Below are 21,736 nucleotides of genomic sequence, written 5' to 3' on the forward strand. Positions count from 1 at the left end.
GCGAAGGAGGAGTAGAGGTGGTGGCAGAACCGCATGCAATCCGTGGCGGTGACACCAACTCCACTGTTGTTGTTGAGCCACGCATTCCCTGCTTCCCAGCCATAAGCAAGTTCACCCAGTGGGCAGTGTAGGTGACATACCTGCCCTGACCATGCTTGGAGGACCATGCGTCAGTAGTCATATGGACCTTTGCCCCAACACTAAGTGACAGAGATGTGGTGACTTGGCTCTGCACATGGTGGTACAGGTGTGGTATTCCCTTCTTGGAAAAAAAATTGCGGCTGGGTACCTTCCACTGCGGTGTCCCAATTGCTACAAATTTGTGGAAGGCCTCAGAGTCCACCAGCTGGTATGGTAAAAGCTGGCGGGCTAAGAGTGCAGACAAGCCAGCTGTCAGACGCCGGGCAAGGGGGTGACTCGCAGACATTAGCTTCTTACGCTCAAACATGGCCCTCACAGAAACTTGGCTGGGGGCAGATGACTGGGAACTGGTGGTCAAGGTGGAAGGCGGAGTGGAGGGTGGTTCAGACGGGTCAAGGACAGCAGAGGTAGAGCAGTAAGATGCTGGACCAGAAGGAGGGTGGCTTTTAGTTTGTCTGCTGCCTTTGAGGTGTTGCTCCCATAGTGCTTTGTGCTTGCCGTTCATGTGCCTTCGCATAGAAGTTGTACCTATGTGGGTGTTGGGCTTCCCAAGACTCAGTCTCTGACTGCACTCATTGCAAATTACAACGCTTTTGTCAGAGGCACACACATGAAAAAAATCCCACACTGCTGACCTTTTTGAAGCTGGCAATCTGGCGGTAACAGTAGAAGTTGGCGGCAATGGCGGGTGCGTTGGCCGGCTGACCACAGGTGCCGATACATGTTGTTGCCCTACTGTTCCCTGCGAGCTGTCCTCCCTGCTTCTTCTAAGTCTTATTCTCCTCCTGCCTCTCTCCTCTCTCTCCGTCTCTCCATCTGAACTATCCTCCTCTTGCTCTCTTCTACTGGGCACCCACAAAACATCAATCTCCTCATCATCATTCTCCTCAGATGCATCAATTTCTTCTAACAGCTCACAGAAGGAAGCAGCAGCGGGGACCTCCTCATCACTCATTATGTCCATCTCTGTTGTGTTGTCTGCCAGAATTATATCTGGTGTAACGTCCTCATCTCCTTCATCTTCTTCTGCCAATAATGGTTGCGCATCACTCAGTTCAAGAAACTCATGTGTAAATAACTCCTCTGACTCCAGTGAAGAAGGGGCGCCGGTGGTGGAGGAATTGTTACTTGGGGTGCTCATAGCAGAGGAGGATGAGGATGTTGTGGCAAAGTTAGAAACGGTAGAGGATGGGGTGTGCTGTGTAAGCCAGTCAACTACCTCTTCAGCATTTTGGGAGTTCAGGGTAATTGCCTTTGTAAAACTGGGCAATTTCCTAGGGCCACAGGATAGCATAGCAGCACGGCCCCTAGTGCCTCTGCGTGGCGGCCTGCCTTTGCCTGGCATTTTTTTTAAAACAACAACAACTCAGGTGGTGTTTCTGGAGACGGTATTATTATTGATATTTAGACAGAATGTGAAAAAGCTCACACAGCTAGGCGGCAGTTGTTTGAAGAACACACTGGGCAAACAATGCCTGCAAGGTCAACGTATACACTACAGCAGTGGATACGGAATATATTATTGCTGCTTGAAAAACGTCACTCAGGTGGTGTTTCTGGAGACGGTATTATTATTGATATTTAGACAGAATGTGAAAAAGCTCACACAGCTAGGCGGCAGTTGTTTGAAGAACACACTGGGCAAGCAATGCCTGCAAGGTCAACGTATACACTACAGCAGTGGATACGGAATATATTATTGCTGCTTGAAAAACGTCACTCAGATGGTGTTTCTGGAGACGGTATTATTATTGATATTTAGACAGAATGTGAAAAAGCTCACACAGCTAGGCGGCAGTTGTTTGAAGAACACACTGGGCAAACAATGCCTGCAAGGTCAACGTATACACTACAGCAGTGGATACGGAATATATTATTGCTGCTTGGAAAACGTCACTCAGGTGGTGTTTCTGGAGACGGTATTATTATTGATATTTAGACAGAATGTGAAAAAGCTCACACAGCTAGGCGGCAGTTGTTTGAAGAACACACTGGGCAAACAATGCCTGCAAGGTCAACGTATACACTACAGCAGTGGATACGGAATATATTATTGCTGCTTGGAAAACGTCACTCAGGTGGTGTTTCTGGAGACGGTATTATTATTGATATTTAGACAGAATGTGAACAAGCTCACACAGCTAGGTGGCAGTTGTTTGAAGAACAAACTGGGCAAACAATGCCTGCAAGGTCAACGTATACACTACAGCAGTGGATACGGAATATATTATTGCTGCTTGGAAAACATCACTCAGGTGGTGTTTCTGGAGACGGTATTATTATTGATATTTAGACAGAATGTGAACAAGCTCACACAGCTAGGCGGCAGTTGTTTGAAGAACACACTGGGCAAACAATGCCTGCAAGGTCAACGTATACACTACAGCAGTGGATACGGAATATATTATTGCTGCTTGGAAAACATCACTCAGGTGGTGTTTCTGGAGACGGTATTATTATTGATATTTAGACAGAATGTGAACAAGCTCACACAGCTAGGCGGCAGTTGTTTGAAGAACACACTGGGCAAACAATGCCTGCAAGGTCAACGTATACACTACAGCAGTGGATACGGAATATATTATTGCTGCTTGGAAAACGTCACTCAGGTGGTGTTTCTGGAGACGGTATTATTATTGATATTTAGACAGAATGTGAACAAGCTCACACAGCTAGGTGGCAGTTGTTTGAAGAACACACTGGGCAAACAATGCCTGCAAGGTCAACGTATACACTACAGCAGTGGATACGGAATATATTATTGCTGCTTGGAAAACGTCACTCAGGTGGTGTTTCTGGAGACAGTATTATTATTGATATTTAGACAGAATGTGAACAAGCTCACACAGCTAGGCGGCAGTTGTTTGAAGAACACACTGGGCAAACAATGCCTGCAAGGTCAACGTATACACTACAGCAGTGGATACGGAATATATTATTGCTGCTTGGAAAACGTCACTCAGGTGGTGTTTCTGGAGACGGTATTATTATTGATATTTAGACAGAATGTGAACAAGCTCACACAGCTAGGTGGCAGTTGTTTGAAGAACACACTGGGCAAACAATGCCTGCAAGTGCACTACTATTGGTGCACTACTATGAAGAACAGCAAACAGCACTGGACGCGTTAAAGAACAGTAAGATAAGTAAAATAAAAAATATATATATGTATATTAAAAAAAAAAATTACTCTGGTTGGTGCTGAACTACTAGGAGCAGCACACCAGTCCCACTCCCCAACACAGCTAGACTAATAGCACTGGGCTCTTATAGTAGCAAAGTAAAAAAACAAAAAAGAAAATAAAAGCAGTCCTTACAAGGACTATTGGGTTACAGGCAGCAGTCAGCAGATGAGAGATCAGCAGCAGGACAGCTGCCCACAGCAGCTACATACAGAGCACTGCAGTAGAAGGTAGATTACTAGCCAGCAAAGCTACCTAACCTAAAATGTCCCTCAAATCCCTGCAGAGTTCTGTCCCTACAATACAGAGCAGTATCAAGTAGATTACTAGCCAGCAAAGTTACTATCAACTGTCCCTCAAATCACTCAACAGCTCTCTCCCTACACTAGCTCTTCCAAGCACACACAGGCAGAATGAAAAAACGCTGCAGGGCTTCAGTTTATATATGGAAGGGGAGTGGTCCAGGGGGTGTGGGGGTGGTCCAGGAGGGAGAGCTTCCTGATTGGCTGCCATGTATCTGCTGGTCTGGGGTGAGAGGTCAAAAATAAGCGCCAGCTAAGGCGAACCCAAATTGGCGAACATCGCGCGACGTTCGCGAACATTCGGCGGACGCGAACAGTCGATGTTCACGCGAATTAGTTCGCGGGTGAACAGTCCGCGACATCCCTATTAATGGGACATTCTCTACTTGGAGTAAGGTTTTTGGGGGGTCCCTCGGGCCCGGTATTGGGTCCACTTTTATTTAACTTGTTCATTAATGAGTGTATCAGTGTTTGCAGATGACACAAAACTATCCAGTCCAATTAATTCCATCCAGGATGTGGCATCATTGCAACAGGATCTTGACAAACTGGCAATCTGGGCAGCTACGTGGCAAATGAGATGTTGATAAATGTAAAGTCATGCACCTGGGATGTAAAAATTTCCAAGCCACTTATACCCTTTATGGGACTGCACTAGGCAAATCCATTATGGAAAAGGACCTTGGAGTCCTTGTAGATGATAAACGTGGCTGTAGCAAGCAATGCCAGTCGGCAGAATCAAAGGGCAAATAAAGTCTTGAGCTTTATTAAAAGGGGCATATATTCACAGGAGGAGGGGGTCATTCTTCTACTGTATAGAGCATTGGTAAGGCCCCAGCCCCAGTAGGTCTTTCCAGCTGACACAAGGTCAACCATTCCAATAAGAAGAAAAGAGGTTCTGCCTAAATATTCAAAAGGGTTTTTTTTTTTTACAATGAGAGCTGTGAAGATGTGGAATTCTCTCCCTGAACCTGTTGCACTAGCTAATACATTAGATGGCTTTAAGAAGGGGTTGGATGGCTTTTTAGCAAGTGAGGGAATACAAGGTTATGGAAGATAGCTCATAGTACAAGTTGATCCAGGGACTAGTCTGATTTTGGAGTCAGGAAGGAATTTTCCCCCCCTCTGTGACAAATTGGACAGGTTTCAGATGGGGTTTTTTGCCTTCCTCTGGATCAACTGCCAGTTAAGCAGGGTAAAAAAATTAAAAGGTTGAATTTGATGGACGTGTGTCTTTTTTTCAACCTAACTTACTATGTTACACTGGGCCCAGACGGCCTACCAGCTGGTATAAACTGCTGGCCAATGAAATATCTTTCAAACTGCTAAACACATTCACCTACGCATTCCGGAAGGGAGAACTCCCCTCCTCCTGTTACAATGTGATAATTACGCTGATATCAAAGTAAGGGAAGGACCCATTCTATAGACCTATTTTGCTGATCAATACTGAGTTCAAGATACTTGCTAAAATATTGGTGAATAGGCTAATTAATTACATCCCTAATTCATCCGGATCAGACCGGCTTTATGCCTAATAAACAATATATGAGACCAGCGCCTCTGGCAACAGAAGTTAGAAACTAATATAGTGCAGTATATTTAATAAATGAGATGTCACCCGGTGTTCATTAACAATTATCTTATGGGTGTCTATTCTCCGCTGTTTCCCTTTTCAGCAGATTTTTTAGTTACTATTAACAGTTATTAGTAGTGAAATTTCTAGGTTTAAGTTCCCAAAACCGCAGTGAGCATCCACCAATGGCTGAATTTTCTACTCGGATAACTTATTTTTTATGCCTCTGATGAAGCCGACACGATCGGTGAAACGCGTTAGGTGAGAAGGACATTTCTTCCAAGGGTTGCAGAAATTAACACGGAGTGAACAGCGGAGAAAGCCGGCAGCGCTACTCCAGGGAAAATACAGCGCCCTATATGGACTACATGCTATTGTTTTTATAGTGAAAACGTGAGTGCATTTGATTTTAAACTATTATTTTAAATAAAACAGGATTACACTATCCTTTGTTTTCTACTTCTCTCCTTGTCTTGGAGTCAGGGGACACGTGTGTAGCTGAAACCGGAAGGGGAGCCCTTATTGTATACGCTATCAGATTCTCTTTTGGTTTGTGAGTAGAAAATTCAGCCGTTGGTGGATGCTCACTGCGGTTTTGGGAACTTAAACCTAGAAATTTCACTACTAATAACTGTTAATAGTAACTAAAAAATCTGCTGAAAAGGGAAACAGCAGAGAATAGACACCCATAAGATAATTGTTAATGAACACCGGGTGACATCTCATTTATTAAATATACTGCACTATATTAGTTTCTAACTTCTGTTGCCATAGGCGCTGGTCTCATATATTGTGTATTGGAATCGTTTTGGAACAGCGGAGAGACTGTAAAGGGATTGGCAAGGAGGAAAAACTTAAAGGACTGACTATTCCACAAAACCTTTTTTCTTTATGCCTAATAAAACCACATCCATTAACTTGAGACGCCTATATACACACATTCAACTAGTTGGGCTCATGACTGACTCGTAGTCTAAGAACACTTTAAAAGCTTACAGCAGAGTGTGGTCAGACTGGATTGGTAAAACTGACAAAGATAAAGGGTTACATCATTATCAAAGTTGGTTGTTAGCTTCGTTGTCATATACGGTATCATTAAAGGATAGGAGAATTTCATGGGCCACAGTTCAGAGAAACATAGCTGCGCTGTTTTTTTTTTTGTTTTTTTTAAAAGTTTTTAAAGTTGAATCCAGTATGGAGTTGCAGTTTTGAACCTTGTTAGGATGGGCTCAGCATTTTCAGTTACAAACAATGATACCCAGGAAGCGGAATCTAGTTACCTTTGCAAGTGCGTCTACCATATCCTCCAGGTTCCCCAGGGGAAATAAAATTGATTTACTTTTGTTTATCAACAAACCCCCCCAAACTTCTCAAGAATCTCTAGTGAAGCCTGTAAAGAGGGACCAGCATCTGCTAGGAAAAGTAACACATCATCTGCATAAAAGGTCACTTTTTCTTCTACGTTACCTTTTGAGATACCTTTAACCCGAGAAGTTTGTCTCAGACACGTTGACAGTGGTTCAATGGCCAGAGCAAATAAGAGGGGTGATAGGGGGCATGCTTGTCTGGTTCCTCTCCCTAAGTCAAATACCGCTGAGAGGGTGTTGTTGACCCAAATTTGGACGGTGGGTTTCTTGTATAGCAATTTGATCCATGTAATAAAGTTTGGACCAAACCAGGTATGGCCAACTGACTGAGTCAAAGGCCTTTGTTATATCCAGCAAGGCAACTGCCCCCTTAGATTGATGCTGACTGGCTAGTTGAATGTGTGTATATAGGCGTCTCAAGTTAATGGATGTGGTTTTATTAGGCATAAAGAAAAAAAGGTTTTTGTGGAATAGTCAGTCCTTTAAGTTTTTCCTCCTTGCCGATCCCTTTACAGTCTCTCCGCTGTTCCAAAACGATGTCTTGTAGATGTGGATTCAAGTGACTGGTGACAATGTGTCCAAAAATATGTTTTTACAATCAAGGTTGCAACAAAGTATGAATAAAAAACCAAGTAACAGTTTCATTGTGCAAAAGTATAAACAATTGACAAAAAAGTACCACAAGAGTAATTATAATGTCCATTGGTAAGTCACATTGGACCCATATACTGTAATTGATCTATACATGCCTGAGACATCCTATGGTACCTGTGTAACATACAGTACTCAGCACTTTACCTTAGACACTTCATTGTATGCTGCAATTGGTACCAACGCTCAGAGTGTTCAATGTAGATCCAATTTATGTAGAGCATGTATTGGAATTACAACTTTAAAAGTTACAAGGAGCATCTTTTTCTGCCCCTAGTTACTTACTAAGTGTCTGAGATGAAATTCTTAACTCACCTCATGGCATCAGTGCCCCTGACACTTGTGGTATGTATATGCTATTATCCAGTGGCAAAATTAGACTATGCCGGGCCTTGGCAGACTTATCACGCACAGGGATAGAAATCAAACACACACTGATTAATATTAAATAAGAATAATTTATTGTAAGAAAATTAATACATCACTGATTGAACGCAACATCTAGCCAAGCTTCCCTTGGCAGACTTTTGAGAGGAAATTGGTAATTGCTCTCACACACCTGTCTGTGTAGATAAATCCAAATTCACTTGGTGCTCAGTGAAGATACTGAGAAAAGGCACACTGGCACACAAGATGTGAATGCAGGTGAAAACCTTGCAAAATTTTATTACCAGAAGTGACAAGCATGACAAAGGGGCTTGCCCCGAAACGTTGCACTTGCGGTAATAAAATTTTGCAAGGTTTTCACCTGCATTCACATCTTGTGTGCCAGTGTGCCTCTTCTCAGACTTTTGAGAGGAACATCAGCTGGGGGACCCTGGGCCAGGTACAACAAACTCTCAAAGCCAGATCGACCCTTGATCAAATGCATTCAATATGATCACATAATGACCCTCGGTTGTTCGCGAACGAGAGGCAAAACAACAATTTTACAACAAAAAAATTATGCATATGCATTAACCAATTTTTTTCTGCTGAAGGAGACCATCTAGTTTATATAACATGTTAACTATTATCTTTTAATTCCATAACTGACTAATCTTTTAATATTCATCATCATATAATATGTATGTATCATTATACCATTTACAATGAGTAATATTTGTTATACATCCACTAAAAGGTAACTGTATGTATGAAGTTACAGATTGATTAGTCACAAAACATAATGGGGCGGTTTCTATAAACATTTTATATGTGAATGGCATAATCGTCCATTTATATACATTTAAAGTATTTTGTAACAAACATGGTTCATATACCTTGAAAGTTAACCTACATACTTTCCCATTATATGTATCACTAAAAGTTGGTAAAACATGAGTATGATTTGTTTCATTGATATATTCACCATGAATCTTTAGAAACCAATATTGCTGCAAAGTAGGAACACCTAATACTAAAAGTAACATAACAAATTGAAACAATCGTTCGCTATAGGTAACATTGTATAACACAAATATATCTTGGCATGAATTGTCATCACATCTAAGTTTGGAAGCTTCACATTGCATCCAATATTTCTTATTAATAGTCTAATATAAATATTTTGCTTGACCATGTACTGTATCATTCTTATCTTTTTCAATTGAATCTAATTTATTCTTCATAACTTGTAAATATATGGAACTAAATATTCCGGTACCAGTACCCAAACCTCCTGATACAGTATCACATCATGTTCTCTTTTTTTTTTTCCTGACCTTAAAATTTTTATTTGTACTAGGAAATTTAACTGAAAAATTAATCACTATTTGTTTAGATTGAGTTCCTAATTTTTGAAATGTGGAAGGAATTCTCACTAAATTATTTTTACTAGTAATATTTGGCCTATTACTAAAAAATATTATATATTCAGCCCACTAATTTCAGTATTTTTATGACAGAAAAATACTGTTAAATTACATGTTAAAATCATAGTCACTGAGTAAATATCATTAGTATTATTAAGATATGCATCATAACTATCTTCGGCTCTTTGATGAACTAAACCCAATGGTAAATGACAAAATTTAATTTCTGTTTGATTCTGCAGTAAGATAGTTCCATTATCAGCTTTTAATACATAATACGGAGGGTATCCTCTTCGGACTGGTCTCCACACCTGACTCCTAATGATGGTAAAGTTGGTATGCATATATTGTTTATTTACAAAAACGAAGTAAAACTGCCTTGTGTTCTATTAATTTTACTGCTCTTCCATGCCTGCACTTCCGATCCTAGTGTGGTGTTAACAAGTATTCCAGTGGTGGATGCATCCAAAAGGAGTCCATTATCATCACACCTGCTAACAACATCATCAGAAGTCAAATCATGTGGGGGTTGATCTATAAAGAAACAAATTACATTATTCTAGCAAATAACATTTCTCTATTGGGACATAATCCCATTTTTCCTGTCTTAGTCTCATTACAAGCACACATTGTACTTTCCTGCTGCAATTATTTTAGCAGGTTCTAGTTATTTGTTTGGATGCTGTATACAAATCTTTGCACCACTTTCAATCCCTGTTGCTTCAAAACCTTTATCACCTAGTACAGTTAACACTGTTGAGGGATTTCCCTTAGTTGTTGGCCCTTAGACTGGCATAATGAATATTTGAGCAATACGGTCTTTTGCCTGTATAATAAGATCATTATCACCTCAATTTAATAGAATTACTTTGATATCTCCTTGATAATCTGCATCAATAACTACTCCCAATACTTGAATACCTTTGAAAGCTAGTCCTGAATGTCCCAGAATGTTCTGGAGGAATCAGAATTCCTATTCCTGCTACAAACTTGACACTGCATCAGGATGTCGCACAAAACAAATACACACAGCACACAGAATGGAAATAGCACACCAGTATTTAGATATTTACAGTTACAAACTGTACAATTGATACTGAATATTTCTTCCTTTTAAAAAGCTACACAAAAAGCTACACAATTTTTCCATTTCCATTTCTTGTACTTATATTTGTCACATTGTACTGTACTTGCTCTGTAAGGTGCCAACACTTTCCCAATAAATTAAAATAGCGTGAACTTGTAATGGCTTTATTTGCAAATACGTTACAAGTTAACATACAATTTAAAGGAGTCTCATCCAATTGGTCTGTTATTTAATATTTGCAAAGAACCCTGTAAATTATCTTTCTGGTTTTTATAAGTCCCTTGACCTTGTTTCTGTAATTATTCTTTCAGTTAAACATTCATCCTCTCTATTAGACCAGCAGCTTGTAGATAATAAGATATGTGATATACACTGTATACACTCAATGTTATTATTTTAACCATTCTCCTGTTTTTTCTTATTCTTGAAAATAACATATATACTACTACTGCTACTTATTAATAATGAGGTATATTTTCTCCAGCTTCCAAATTCTCCAGCTGGTCACACTGGATTATTATAATAACTGGAGGTAGTTTCACAAGAAGAGTTTTAGCTATAGAACTACAAAAGTGTTTATATTTTTACAACTATAAACATCAATCTGATAACTACCATCAGGTAAATCTAATCACATTCTGTTTGCCCTATTACTATCCTTGGACTCCAATCAACTGTAAAGGTGGCCATAGACGCAAAGATCTTTCACCGATATGCCATTAACGAGCATGGCTATATCGGGGGTAATCTGAACGTTCGGCCGTATTACGATGTGCAATGGGCTCCGGCGGGATCGGTCGGGTCAAAATCAAACCTGTCCGATCGACCAAACGACCGATCTCCGCCGGACAAAAATGTTGGCACACCCCACACACAATCCGAAAATTATACGAATCCTCGATTCATAAGATAGGAACTTTGCATCTATGGCCACCTTAACACCTTTTTAGTATTGAAAATGTTTTTATTGTTTACCAAGTTAAACAAGCAGGAATTTTAACAAAAGATCAAAGCAGAACAATGAGGCACACCAATACAACTTGTAGCAAAAATGCCTAATAGGAAAACGAAGAGTAAATAAGATTGGTGAAGCCATCTATTTTGTTCAACAGATTAAAAAAAGTAAATTAAAATCTAATCATGTAACTAAACAACCAAACTAACAAACCACCAAACAGCGCTCAGCGAATGTTACTAGATTTTAAAATTGTACCAGCATAAAGCAAGGTCTGTAAAGAAAATATATAAACATCCACTGAACCTTCAAAGATTAGCTTATAAATGTAACAAGCCCAAAGTGTGTGTTTTTAAGCTAGAGTCAATTTGATCCCAGAATAATGACCAAGTTTCAGTATATTAGATGTGATTCTGCTGATTTAATCTGTATTGCTTCTTGCCAGCAGTGTTGGTTTAGGAGATATAGAATGTCTGCAAGTGAAGGAATGGACTCGGGCAGAAAATTTAAAAACAGAAGTTTCTTAGTAGCAGCTGTATACATCAAAAGTAGATTTAACAATGGGTCTGTCTGGGATTTGGATTGCCCCTTCAGTCCAGGTCCTGGGGAATCCAAATGCAGAGTTGCAAATTAAGGGTTACGTTTAATGTTAAGCTTTAGTTTTAGAATAAAAAGCTTTTCCAAGGATGACCATACCTTGCACACTTTTGGACAACACCATAAGTAGTGAAATAGGTCCACATCTAGTTGGGTATGTTTCCGACAGAAGGTCTGAGAACCCACACCTAAACACTTTTTATATGGTTTCCCATAGTCCACGTGAACCAATTTAAAATGTTGTACTCTCCAGTTTTTGGACATTAAATAAGGGGCACATTTAATTAACCCTCGATATTCAACCATGGAAGTAAAATCCTTCGACTTCGAATATCGAAGTCGAAGGATTTACCGCAAATACTTTGATTGATGGAAGGAAATATCGTTTTAATCCATCGATCGAACGATTTTCCTTCGATCAGAAAAAGCTTAGAAAACTTATGGGGAAGGTCCCCATAGGCTTACATTGGAGCTCAGTAGGTTTAAATTGGTCAAAGTTATTTTTAAAGTTTTTTTACTTCGAATCCTTAACTCAAGCTTAGTAAATGTGCCCCTAAGTGCTTGTTATATTTACTAATGGAATTCAAGAGATGGGAAGGAGTAATTGCAGATTGTAAGTAACCAGACCATTTTCAGCCACTTTCTTTAGTGAATGGGGTTGCCCGTTTCCTGGAGACCAAAATTTTTGGGAAATGAGATCTATATTTATTAAATCAGGATTTTCAAGAATATCATTCATTGACCTAGTGAGCTAATATTTCTGAAGAACATAAGATTCATTATTTTGGGCTCCAACTAAACCACTTTTAATAAACATGTACTTAAAATGATCACCTGGCTTTAGGTTGTTGTGTCTTCTAAACTCGGGCCTTTTTAGTAAGTTTCCAGTGGCAGGATCTACCATATCTTTCATCAATAAAGGTCGATTGTTTTTCTTATTAGGAAGGAAGGAAGGAAGGATAGCCCATTTTAAAAATTTTCCACAGGAGCTGTAGGGGCAAAAAGGGGGTCAACATGTGATTTAGATCATGACTCAAAAACAAGAGTTTCCAGGTGGACAGCAAGTCTCTGAATAAGGGATTTGTTTTAAAAGTAATGGACACCTCCATTGTGTGAGCAACTGCCAAGATGTTAAGGTTATTTTCATGAAATATTTTTAGTTCCGGGTTAGTAAACCTTTTACCTCCTTATATCCACTCAATAAGATATGTAGTGATTGAAGCTAGATTGAAGGCCCTAAAATCTGGAACTTTCAACCCTCCTTGTTCGCTAGGACATCGTAATTTTGAAAGAGCAATTTTAGGTTTCTTTGTCCCCCAGATGGTAGATTAGTTTGGGGAAAATTAGCATCTTAAAGAAAGCTATCTTCCCTTTTAAATCCAAGGGAGAATTTACCCATTTATTGCACCTTATTAATAGCAGAAGTAAAATTCAGAGCATAGAGCTTCCCCAAATAATGAAGGAATTGCGAGCCCTAGATAAGTTAAATACCTATTTATTGCACCTTATTAATAGCAGAAGTAAAATCCAGAGCATAGAGCTTCCCCAAATACTGAAGGAATTACGAGCCCTAGGTAAGTTAAATGAGACTTAATTAAGGTCTTATTTTAATAGGTGGGATCCCAAAAAATTTACATTAATGTTCATAAGTTCTGATTTATTGGCATTAATTTTATATTCTGAAAAAGATCCAAACTCTTGGAGTAAGTTGAAGATTTCCCCCAGTGAGTCATTGGCATTTTGAGTAATCAATAACAGGTCATCAGTAAAAGCAAGTGATTTCAAATGGACTTTGTTGATTTAGATACCTTGAAAAGAAATCATATTATTTAACGCTCTAATCAATGGCTCTAGTGAGATACTGAAAAGTAATGGGGACAAAGGGCATCCTTGTCTTGTTCCTTTATGAATTTTAAATATGGAGCATTTCATTCCGGCTATTAGTACCTGGAATTCAGGAGAAGAGTATATATAACTAATAAAGCTGTAAAATGGGCCTGTAATATCAAAGGGTTCCAGGCAATCAAAAAGATGATCACAGACCACATTATCAAAAGCCTTTTCAGCATCAAGACTGTTAAAAGTGCATGGGATTTTGTGATTTTTGATATAGGAAATAGCAGAGAGAATTGCTTTAATATTCATTATGCCAGACCTCTTCCTTAGGAAGCCATTTTGGGATTCGGATATTACTGATGGTAGGATTAGAGAAAGTCTGTCTGCTAAAATCTTGGATAACAATTTAATGTCTTGGTTTAGGAGTGATATTGGCCTATAAGATGTAGGCAGTAAAGGATCTTTTCCCTTTTTAGGAAGGATTATCAGATTAGACAGTGTACTGGTTGGAAGCTTCTTTCTGGATTACAAAATGTCATTGAAGAGCTCTGTCAAAAAGGGAGAGATTTTAGTGTTCAATAATTTGTAGAAGAAAGAGGGCAAACCATCTAGCCCACCTGCTTTTTTCTTCTTCAGATTTTAATTGCATCTGAGACCTCGTCAATTAGTATAGGTTTATTTAAACTGGATAATTGTTCTTGTGAGATCAATGGCATCTGAAGTTTTTCAAAGAATTTAGTGCTATTAACGAGGTTGTAATCTGGAGAGGAGTATAAGGACTAGTTTTGATGGGTTATTGGTCAAGGAGCCCAGTTTCTCTTTCACTTTTATCAGTTTAGAATTCTTATTCCAGCTTTTAAAGAGATTAACTAAGACATTATTCACTTTGGTGCTACAGTTATTCAATTTAGCTTTTGAGTAACTGGAAAAGAAGGAGTCTCTTAAAGTTAGTCAAGATTTTAGTGAAGAGGTTTTCTCCTTGAATTTTTTAACATTTTCAGGTGAAAGAAAGTATTTTAGCAGTCTTTTTGTTGCTTACTCAATTTGAAAAAGTTATCATTTACTTCATGGTAGGAGGAGATTTCACCTCTGATAATAGCCTTCCATGTTTCCCACATCAAGGGAAGGTTGCCTTTATGTAGGGAATTTTCAGTAAGGAATAGGTCCCATCTTTCAGAGAGCATTTTAGAAAATTCAGGTTGATCTGCCATCAGTACCGGGAAAGACAATGAAACAAAATCTTTTTTGGTACTAGAGATACTGTAGATAATAATTGGGGCATGGTCAGAGTGATTAATGGCACCTATTTCTGCTTTTACAGTTTTACATATTGAGTTATTGGAAATTAATATATAATCGATTCTGGTACCCCAAATTATATTGAAGGTAAAAATTAGAAAATTCCCTTTCCGTTGGATGGAGTAATCTCCAAATATCTGTAAGGTTGGATGCATTTAGCAATTCATTCATCCATTTAGATTTTATACCTTGGGTTTTTAGGTTCGGATCCATTCTATCGAGAAAGTGAATATGAGTTTCATTAAAGTCCCCTCCTAAAATTAGGTTGGACTGAGGGATAGATGAGATTCTAAGATTTAAATCAGAAAATAAACTTTCTTTTGAATGGTTTGGGGCATATACAGAGACAGAAAAGTGCCATTTTCTGTCATTAATCAGGACCTCTGCATACACTAATCTGCCATACTCATCTTTATGCACTGTCAAAATTTGGACATTTGATTTACGATGGAATAGAATAGCCACTCCTCCTTTCTTTTTAATGGCTGGGGAAAAAGCTATTTAACCAACCCAGTCTATAGACATTTTATCGTTGTCTTCTTCGTTAAGATGCGTTTCTTGGAGGAGGGCTATATCATAATTTAAGATTTTAAGGTATTGAAGGATTTTCTTCTTTATATATAGTGGTTCAATCCGTTGATGCTCCAAAAAATAATATTTAGAATCATTTTGTTATATGATTAACTATTGCCTATAGATAAGTATGTATGCAGAAACTTTGAGGGTAGTTTTAGAGAAAACACTCGCTGAGCGTGAAATAGTAACTGTTGTAGTAACTGTAACATTAAACTTAAAATAACCTATGGTTAAATACCACATTTTACAAAACATGTTGTAGATTAAGACATTAAGACCTCTCTTTTTAAAAAGAGAAGTTTTTGGATTTAAGATTATCTCCATCCAGTTTGCAACACCCTTTGACTATTAAGATTCAAACACCATATCATCTTCGTTGGAAGGATGTGGAGAAATTTTTATAGATGAATAGTGATGGGCGAATTTATTCGCCAGGCGCGAAGTCGCGGCGAATTTGTGCGATTCGCGCTGAGCGAATAAATTCGTGAAACGCCCGTGAAAATTCGCCGGCGTCATAAAAAAAATTTTTTCCGAAAAACGGGCGCCGGCGCCAAAAACGGGCGCCGGCGTCGAAAAAACGGCGCCGGCGTCAAAAACGGGGCGCCGGCATCAAAAACAAGACGCCGGCGCCGTTTCGCGAATTTTTCGCCGTTTCGCGAAATCCGCAAATTTTTCGGTGAAGCGAAACGGCGCAAATTCGCCCATCACTATAGATGAAAAAGGCAATCTGGATCTGGACCTTGATCTTTGAGATTTTGCCTATTTCCAACTATAATTTGTCAACTGCAGTGTTGATTGTCGATTCTATGACAGGATTTATTAGTCTAGCCACTTCTTTAGCTATTAAAGTGTCCCCTGTGTCTGACATTTGTGAAGGGATTTCTTGAGAATGCCTTAGAATGGAGCAATCTGATTCCAAACTTTTCAGAAACTTTTTGTGGGCTTTCTCATAGGTTTTGCTGTTAAACTTTGTTGCCATGTTAGCCTTTGGTATGCTGACAGCCAAAGACAGTTGACAAGTTGCAGAAAGTAATGGCCAATAGTTTTGCTTATCTTAACGTCTCCAAGTGGCTGGGTTGTGTCAAGTATTTTTGTTTTGTTTTTTTTTCTCCCCGTTTTTTTAATAATATTTTGTTCATTTTATTTGATTTTTTAATATATTTATCTTGCCCCCTCCTCTTCTCTTTTTTCCTTTTTCCTCCCTTTAGAGGTTTAATAAATTTTTCCTCTATCACAGATTAGGGGTGTATGTATATCTGTATACAAACTGAAGTCTACCTGAAGGATTACCAACAAGTTACATAATGTTACAAAATACTACACAATCAATGTATGTGCTGTTCTGAGCATTACATGTTGTTTCTTCTCTGCAACTGTTATTACTTATTGATAAGCAATGTATCCTGTCACAAGATGTGTCTTGCTCCTATGCTATAGATCATATGCTTCTTATAGGTCAAAGTGTTCTTTGTCCTTGTACTCAATATAGTCCCTCAAATCACTCAACAGCTCTCTCCCTACACTAGCTCTTCCAAGCACACACAGGCAGAATGAAAAAACGCTGCAGGGCTTCAGTTTATATATGGAAGGGGAGTGGTCCAGGGGGTGTGGGGGTGGTCCAGGAGGGAGAGCTTCCTGATTGGCTGCCATGTATCTGCTGGTCTGGGGTGAGAGGTCAAAAATAAGCGCCAGCTAAGGCGAACCCAAATTGGCGAACATCGCGCGACGTTCGCGAACATTCGGCGGACGCGAACAGTCGATGTTCACGCGAATTAGTTCGCGGGTGAACAGTCCGCGACATCCCTATTAATGGGACATTCTCTACTTGGAGTAAGGTTTTTGGGGGGTCCCTCGGGCCCGGTATTGGGTCCACTTTTATTTAACTTGTTCATTAATGAGTGTATCAGTGTTTGCAGATGACACAAAACTATCCAGTCCAATTAATTCCATCCAGGATGTGGCATCATTGCAACAGGATCTTGACAAACTGGCAATCTGGGCAGCTACGTGGCAAATGAGATGTTGATAAATGTAAAGTCATGCACCTGGGATGTAAAAATTTCCAAGCCACTTATACCCTTTATGGGACTGCACTAGGCAAATCCATTATGGAAAAGGACCTTGGAGTCCTTGTAGATGATAAACGTGGCTGTAGCAAGCAATGCCAGTCGGCAGAATCAAAGGGCAAATAAAGTCTTGAGCTTTATTAAAAGGGGCATATATTCACAGGAGGAGGGGGTCATTCTTCTACTGTATAGAGCATTGGTAAGGCCCCAGCCCCAGTAGGTCTTTCCAGCTGACACAAGGTCAACCATTCCAATAAGAAGAAAAGAGGTTCTGCCTAAATATTCAAAAGGGTTTTTTTTTTTTACAATGAGAGCTGTGAAGATGTGGAATTCTCTCCCTGAACCTGTTGCACTAGCTAATACATTAGATGGCTTTAAGAAGGGGTTGGATGGCTTTTTAGCAAGTGAGGGAATACAAGGTTATGGAAGATAGCTCATAGTACAAGTTGATCCAGGGACTAGTCTGATTTTGGAGTCAGGAAGGAATTTTCCCCCCTCTGTGACAAATTGGACAGGTTTCAGATGGGGTTTTTTGCCTTCCTCTGGATCAACTGCCAGTTAAGCAGGGTAAAAAAAATTAAAAGGTTGAATTTGATGGACGTGTGTCTTTTTTTCAACCTAACTTACTATGTTACACTGGGCCCAGACGGCCTACCAGCTGGTATAAACTGCTGGCCAATGAAATATCTTTCAAACTGCTAAACACATTCACCTACGCATTCCGGAAGGGAGAACTCCCCTCCTCCTGTTACAATGTGATAATTACGCTGATATCAAAGTAAGGGAAGGACCCATTCTATAGACCTATTTTGCTGATCAATACTGAGTTCAAGATACTTGCTAAAATATTGGTGAATAGGCTAATTAATTACATCCCTAATTCATCCGGATCAGACCGGCTTTATGCCTAATAAACAATATATGAGACCAGCGCCTCTGGCAACAGAAGTTAGAAACTAATATAGTGCAGTATATTTAATAAATGAGATGTCACCCGGTGTTCATTAACAATTATCTTATGGGTGTCTATTCTCCGCTGTTTCCCTTTTCAGCAGATTTTTTAGTTACTATTAACAGTTATTAGTAGTGAAATTTCTAGGTTTAAGTTCCCAAAACCGCAGTGAGCATCCACCAATGGCTGAATTTTCTACTCGGATAACTTATTTTTTATGCCTCTGATGAAGCCGACACGATCGGTGAAACGCGTTAGGTGAGAAGGACATTTCTTCCAAGGGTTGCAGAAATTAACACGGAGTGAACAGCGGAGAAAGCCGGCAGCGCTACTCCAGGGAAAATACAGCGCCCTATATGGACTACATGCTATTGTTTTTATAGTGAAAACGTGAGTGCATTTGATTTTAAACTATTATTTTAAATAAAACAGGATTACACTATCCTTTGTTTTCTACTTCTCTCCTTGTCTTGGAGTCAGGGGACACGTGTGTAGCTGAAACCGGAAGGGGAGCCCTTATTGTATACGCTATCAGATTCTCTTTTGGTTTGTGAGTAGAAAATTCAGCCGTTGGTGGATGCTCACTGCGGTTTTGGGAACTTAAACCTAGAAATTTCACTACTAATAACTGTTAATAGTAACTAAAAAATCTGCTGAAAAGGGAAACAGCAGAGAATAGACACCCATAAGATAATTGTTAATGAACACCGGGTGACATCTCATTTATTAAATATACTGCACTATATTAGTTTCTAACTTCTGTTGCCATAGGCGCTGGTCTCATATATTGTGTATTGGAATCGTTTTGGAACAGCGGAGAGACTGTAAAGGGATTGGCAAGGAGGAAAAACTTAAAGGACTGACTATTCCACAAAAACCTTTTTTTCTTTATGCCTAATAAAACCACATCCATTAACTTGAGACGCCTATATACACACATTCAACTAGTTGGGCTCATGACTGACTCGTAGTCTAAGAACACTTTAAAAGCTTACAGCAGAGTGTGGTCAGACTGGATTGGTAAAACTGACAAAGATAAAGGGTTACATCATTATCAAAGTTGGTTGTTAGCTTCGTTGTCATATACGGTATCATTAAAGGATAGGAGAATTTCATGGGCCACAGTTCAGAGAAACATAGCTGCGCTGTTTTTTTTTTTGTTTTTTTTAAAAGTTTTTAAAGTTGAATCCAGTATGGAGTTGCAGTTTTGAACCTTGTTAGGATGGGCTCAGCATTTTCAGTTACAAACAATGATACCCAGGAAGCGGAATCTAGTTACCTTTGCAAGTGCGTCTACCATATCCTCCAGGTTCCCCAGGGGAAATAAAATTGATTTACTTTTGTTTATCAACAAACCCCCCCAAACTTCTCAAGAATCTCTAGTGAAGCCTGTAAAGAGGGACCAGCATCTGCTAGGAAAAGTAACACATCATCTGCATAAAAGGTCACTTTTTCTTCTACGTTACCTTTTGAGATACCTTTAACCCGAGAAGTTTGTCTCAGACACGTTGACAGTGGTTCAATGGCCAGAGCAAATAAGAGGGGTGATAGGGGGCATGCTTGTCTGGTTCCTCTCCCTAAGTCAAATACCGCTGAGAGGGTGTTGTTGACCCAAATTTGGACGGTGGGTTTCTTGTATAGCAATTTGATCCATGTAATAAAGTTTGGACCAAACCAGGTATGGCCAACTGACTGAGTCAAAGGCCTTTGTTATATCCAGCAAGGCAACTGCCCCCTTAGATTGATGCTGACTGGCTAGTTGAATGTGTGTATATAGGCGTCTCAAGTTAATGGATGTGGTTTTATTAGGCATAAAGAAAAAAAGGTTTTTGTGGAATAGTCAGTCCTTTAAGTTTTTCCTCCTTGCCGATCCCTTTACAGTCTCTCCGCTGTTCCAAAACGATGTCTTGTAGATGTGGATTCAAGTGACTGGTGACAATGTGTCCAAAAATATGTTTTTACAATCAAGGTTGCAACAAAGTATGAATAAAAAACCAAGTAACAGTTTCATTGTGCAAAAGTATAAACAATTGACAAAAAAGTACCACAAGAGTAATTATAATGTCCATTGGTAAGTCACATTGGACCCATATACTGTAATTGATCTATACATGCCTGAGACATCCTATGGTACCTGTGTAACATACAGTACTCAGCACTTTACCTTAGACACTTCATTGTATGCTGCAATTGGTACCAACGCTCAGAGTGTTCAATGTAGATCCAATTTATGTAGAGCATGTATTGGAATTACAACTTTAAAAGTTACAAGGAGCATCTTTTTCTGCCCCTAGTTACTTACTAAGTGTCTGAGATGAAATTCTTAACTCACCTCATGGCATCAGTGCCCCTGACACTTGTGGTATGTATATGCTATTATCCAGTGGCAAAATTAGACTATGCCGGGCCTTGGCAGACTTATCACGCACAGGGATAGAAATCAAACACACACTGATTAATATTAAATAAGAATAATTTATTGTAAGAAAATTAATACATCACTGATTGAACGCAACATCTAGCCAAGCTTCCCTTGGCAGACTTTTGAGAGGAAATTGGTAATTGCTCTCACACACCTGTCTGTGTAGATAAATCCAAATTCACTTGGTGCTCAGTGAAGATACTGAGAAAAGGCACACTGGCACACAAGATGTGAATGCAGGTGAAAACCTTGCAAAATTTTATTACCAGAAGTGACAAGCATGACAAAGGGGCTTGCCCCGAAACGTTGCACTTGCGGTAATAAAATTTTGCAAGGTTTTCACCTGCATTCACATCTTGTGTGCCAGTGTGCCTCTTCTCAGACTTTTGAGAGGAACATCAGCTGGGGGACCCTGGGCCAGGTACAACAAACTCTCAAAGCCAGATCGACCCTTGATCAAATGCATTCAATATGATCACATAATGACCCTCGGTTGTTCGCGAACGAGAGGCAAAACAACAATTTTACAACAAAAAAATTATGCATATGCATTAACCAATTTTTTTCTGCTGAAGGAGACCATCTAGTTTATATAACATGTTAACTATTATCTTTTAATTCCATAACTGACTAATCTTTTAATATTCATCATCATATAATATGTATGTATCATTATACCATTTACAATGAGTAATATTTGTTATACATCCACTAAAAGGTAACTGTATGTATGAAGTTACAGATTGATTAGTCACAAAACATAATGGGGGCGGTTTCTATAAACATTTTATATGTGAATGGCATAATCGTCCATTTATATACATTTAAAGTATTTTGTAACAAACATGGTTCATATACCTTGAAAGTTAACCTACATACTTTCCCATTATATGTATCACTAAAAGTTGGTAAAACATGAGTATGATTTGTTTCA

General features: G+C 39.1%; 1 long non-coding RNA gene across 1 annotated transcript; it reads right to left on the minus strand.

Moving 5' to 3' along the window:
- Positions 1–8,905: 8,905 nt before the first annotated feature.
- On the minus strand, positions 8,906–12,889 carry LOC108708159. Its single transcript, XR_005965396.1, has 2 exons — positions 12,486–12,889; positions 8,906–9,546 (listed from the first exon to the last, which is right to left on the minus strand). It is a non-coding gene; the product is annotated as an uncharacterized LOC108708159 (long non-coding RNA).
- Positions 12,890–21,736: the final 8,847 nt, after the last annotated feature.

This window comes from Xenopus laevis, chromosome 2L, assembly GCF_017654675.1.
Source record: "Xenopus laevis strain J_2021 chromosome 2L, Xenopus_laevis_v10.1, whole genome shotgun sequence".
In the NCBI taxonomy this organism is placed as follows: Eukaryota; Metazoa; Chordata; class Amphibia; order Anura; family Pipidae; genus Xenopus; species Xenopus laevis.